This window comes from Pinus tabuliformis, chromosome 8, assembly GCF_031772625.1.
Source record: "Pinus tabuliformis cultivar Carrire ecotype Pingquan chromosome 8, CPIR1, whole genome shotgun sequence".
Classification (NCBI taxonomy): Eukaryota; Viridiplantae; Streptophyta; class Pinopsida; order Pinales; family Pinaceae; genus Pinus; species Pinus tabuliformis.
In genome coordinates, this window is record NC_142294.1 from 1,940,200,898 (window position 1) to 1,940,205,976 (window position 5,079).

The window sequence follows — 5,079 nt, forward strand, 5'->3', positions numbered from 1 at the left end:
CATCAGCCCTTACAGTACTTGCAATCACAAAGCAAGTTACAACAGTCACGAAATTTCAGATGGATGGGCTTCTTGCAACAGTTCCATTTGGTAATAAGGTACAAGAAAGGTACTTTGAATAAGGTTGCTGATATGATTTCAAGGCCTATTATTGGTGCTGTTACTTAAGAATGATTCCATTGTACATGATAGTTACATAGAACAATATGCATCTGATGATGACTTTAAATATGTGTATGCTAACTGGAGCAAAGGAAATCATGTAGAGGAAAAGGACTATCACATGCGTAACAATTTGCTGTTTCATTTGGGCAAGTTGTGTATACCATAGGGGGAGAGGATAAATGTCATAAGAGAAGCTCATTCTTCTCTTATTGCTGGCCATTTTGGTGTAAGAAAAACAATTGCACATCTACAGAGGTATTGCTATTGGCCTCGCATGGTAGATTCTGTTTCAAGGTTCATAAGAGGTTGTTCATTATGTGCTACAAGCAAGCCTAGCAACAGGAAGCTTGGTTTGTATACTCCTTTGTCGATACCTTCTAGACCATGGGAGAGCATCTCTATGGATTTTGTAGGAGGTTTGCCAAAATCTTGAAAGCAACATGATTATTTATATGTAGTAGTTGATCGTTTCAGCAAAATGTGTATACTTATGCCTTGTAAGAAAACTATAACTGCTGAACAAACTACTAAATTATTTTTTCATCATGTATGGATTCACTTTGGTTTGCCTACTTCCATTATTAGTGACAGGGATTCCAGATTTGTGGGGAATTTTTGGTCCAACCTATGGGAGATGATGGACACAAAGTTGAAGAAAAGTACTGCTTTCCATCCGCAAACAGATGGACAAACCGAAGTTGTGAACAGAACCATTGTGCACCTCTTGAGAGGTTATTGCAGCAAGCATTCGAAGCTTTGGGATGAACATTTGCACTACATACAGCATGCTTACAATCGTGCCAAGCACTCTTCCACAAACACCTCACCGTTTGAAGCTTGTTTTCGTTACTTGCCAAAATCACCTCTTGATTTCATTCTTGAGAAAGATGTCGCCATTGAGGGACATAGTGACATTGACAAAGCTCGTTCATTCATTGAAAGAATTCAGCAAATACATCAGCAAATTCAAGAACAGCTTGAGAAGAGTCAAGGCAAGTACAAGGAAAGACATGACAAGCATAGAGTCGATCACAAGTTTCAAGAAGGAGATGAGGTATGGATGTACATTAGTAAGGAAAGGATGCAAGGAGAAGGTAAAAAGTTGAAGCCTATTCATTATGGTCCATTCAAAATCCTCAAGAAGGTTGGAAATAATTCTTTTCAATTAGATTTGCCTTCCTACATGCAAATGTATTCTGTTGTCAATGTGGAGAAATTACGTTTGTATGAATCTCCTTTGATTGCTGATCATGAAAATGCTGTTCAACTGCCATCTATAGAAGATTTATCGCCAGAATTCTTAGATGAGTTGAAAGAAGATACAATCCTTGACAGAAGGACACGCACTTCAAGGAGGGGCAGTGTAGATTATGTTCGGGTTGGTTTCAAAGGCAGCAAACCGAACAAGGCAAAGTGGATGGAGGTGGACAGAGTGAGGGAGCTGTACCCTCACCTCTTTAACAGGTAGTTGAAGGCTTTTGGGGTCCAAAAGCTTCCCAATGGGGAGGTGTGATCAGGTGCTCATGTCCTAAGTGTCGTAAAATGCTCAAAATTTAAAGTGCTTAGAACTAGTTCAAAGTTGAATGACTGGAAAGTTCTCGTCTTCCCGATTCTGGCGCCGCAAACGGTTCGAAAAAGGGTCGCCATATGAGGAAGTTATGGCAAAAATAAGAATTTGCCCATAACAATAGAAATTTTAATTTTTCAAAAAAAAAAATTAAAGAAGGAATATTCCGCCGGGCACGAAATCCGAGGCAACCACCAAACATTAAATGTAACTGCAGTTAAGTTGGCAGAATTTTGGTAGGAGCGCCAAATTTGGCGGACCCACCATAATTGGCGGAGCTATCTGGAGTTAACTAAAGTTAGCTGGAGTTTTTCTAGGGGCAAACTGTAGAAACTTTAAATGGCCATAACTTTGGCTAGGAAAGTCGGTTTTGGACGAATTTTTTTTTGATTTTGGGTATTTTCGACCTTCAAAAGCCATTGGTGTAGGTCTTACATCCATCTGAGGTTATTTGCAGAGGTTTTGGAGCCGTGAAAGTTCTAGGAGTCACCAGGGCCCAGTTTTGTGAAGACTGTATAGGGTTGCAGGTATCCATTGGAGGTGATCCAATAGTCAATATTGAAGGATTCAAGTGTTCTAAATCCATTTTTACCATCTATTTCTCCTGTATGTGCTTCTATTTAGCTGTATTTTCAATTTGAGCATTTAATAAAAACAAGGACAAGCCCGGTTGGGAGCTTTGGACCTAGCAGATGTAGCCCTGGAGGGGGTGAACTGCTTTATCAAATTCTTTTGCATTTGTGGTTGATTTATTTTGCAGAACAAATTCATTTTAATGTGTTAAATAGTAAAAGGAAATAACTCTTCTATGCTTAAATGGGTCATGAACAACTGAAAATTTCATGTGTTTTCTTTCTGCAAGACATGGAAATCTTTTAAACATGTTTAATTCTGAATTGAATACCTTGCAAACAAATTTCAAGTAGTTTCAAATTTAGATCAGTTTGTGATGCTTTGCTTGATCTGAACCAAGGATGCACCTATGTGGATGATGATGGATGATGGATCGGGATCTTAAGGCTTGGAATGTATTATCATTATGTGGTTTGATCATGGATAGACTAGATCTGAATACTGACGCATGCTTTATTCTGCAAATGTTATGATCTAGGTATGACTGAATTCTGAAATAATTGTGAAGTTTTTAAGTTAGTATTTACAGATCCGTACGTGGGTTCGCTTTTATAAAAGTGAGTATACACACTGGTTCAGCTCATCGGAGTCGCGTATGCATTATGAAATATGATATCTAAATTTATAGTTGGTTCTAGTGGTTGTTGCAGAGTTCTGGGTTCTGCTCTGTGTTCTAGTGACTGTGTTTTGATGACAGTATTCTGAATGTTCAGTGGTGATTGTTTTTGAGCTTCAATGTTGTTGATGGGTCTAGTACGAAAATTGAATGAAACGTGGCCTTCATATTATGGTGTTGTGTTCCAGGAGTATGCAGTCTGAAAATTTATGAAATGTGGTCCCTAGAGGAAGAGTGAAGGTTGTGGCCTTTTGTAGGACGGCGCCTACGTATTTTAAACATATTGGCCAATACAAGAACCAGGGGGTTTGAGCTCCCTTCCAGTAGCAGCTGGAAAACGAGTGAAGGTTGTAGCCTTCTGTAGGCCGACACCTATGTACTGGTAAACATATCAGCTAGTACAAGAGCTAGGGGGTTGGAGCTCCCTTCTAGTAGCAGCTGGAAAACAAGTGAAGGTTGGAGTCTTCTGTAGGTCAGTGCCTACATACTAGTAAACAGATCGGCTAGTACAAGAGCTAGGGGTTGTTGCTCCCGTCTAGTAGAAGATGGAGGACAAGAGAAGGTTGTAGCCTTCTGCAGGTGGGTGCCTACGTACTGGTACGAGTCTGCACCAGTACAAGATTGTAAACAGGTTTTTCTTATATTAAAAGAAGACAACAACAGGTGGTTTTTGTCCCGCATTGGGTTTCCACCTTAAATCTTGGTGTTCATGTGTGTTTCTTATGTGTGATGGTCTATTCTATTTTTACTACACTTGGTCATTGTTTATATGGTTAATGAAGTACTGATGCATTGATTAAAGATCAACATGATGAATTAATTGAATCATAAGTTTGTTGGATATATGCTAGTTGCCTTAAATACAGTTGCGTGTACACGCAAGTTTCCTTCACTGAAGTAGCGTATATGAATCTGATTATGGAAAAGAAAAAGTTATTGATTTGCTAATACTGATTCACCCGCCCGCGCCCCTGTTATGGCCTAAATCTACCTCAGTTTGAGAAAGGCAGGACTAGGGTAACATCAAACCACGCTTAACCTGGTAGCTAGCCCTACTAGGTCGGGAGAGGGCTCTCTCCTTGTCAATCTCAGGAAAATATAGCAAATGAGGCTTGAGATGACTGATATAAAGACTAATTTTACGCTAGGTATATGGTCAGAGGAGTTTGATTGACTTTAATGTTGGTTTGCTGGCTCAAATGTGAAAGGCAGATTTAGGTCTGGGGAATGGACATAGTCTTGCAGAGGTTTCTGTGGGGCGAGGTAGGCAAATGGTTTAGTACTTTGAAATAAGTGAGATGGAGAGTCTTATGGCTGGTGAGGAGTTGGAGAGGGCATGAGAGTCTCAGGAATCCTCTTCAAATAGTTGAAAACATAAATAACTAAACAAACCATAGGTAGAGCATTGCAACATCAATGAATTCTACCTTTATCCTTGATTCATTTAGTTAAGTTGAACAAAGAGAGATGATGGCATACATAAACACATGTAAACTTGAATTATAGAAGGAAAAAAAAATACCAAATCAACTTGCCACAAGAATCCCACAAAATGCTGCAAACCCTAGTCTATTCCTTTGCCAAATTGCAGAGATGAATGTAGAATAATGCTCAAAGCATTCACAAGAGTCCAACCTTTACCAATGACTGAAAAAATACTAGATATAGGCAACAAAAAACTCATGCTAGGCTTTAGGGGTCGAATTCATGAGTTTAGGAGCTGTTTCAACAAGATCTAAACTAAGAATTGAAAAGTAGGCAGTGGAACAGCTTGCCTCTAAAACCTAGGAAACTGATCCATTCAGTTTCAAACTACCTTTTCATGATGTATCTACCTCCATGAGTGAAATTTCAATATTTTTACATCAAATTCCATTAATTTACGTCAAATTACATCATGATTTTGACTATGAGAGAGAGAAAAGTCAAACTGAGAAAAAACTAGGCTAAAAATAGAGTCTTTTGGCAAAAAAAAATTAATTTTCCATCCTGTGCGCTGCGCCACTGTCCCTGTACGTAGTGCATATTTTCAGGTTATTTTGGAGGCCTTTCCATGCACCAAATTTTCTCCAAGTGAGCGTGTTGGAAAGGTCTATTT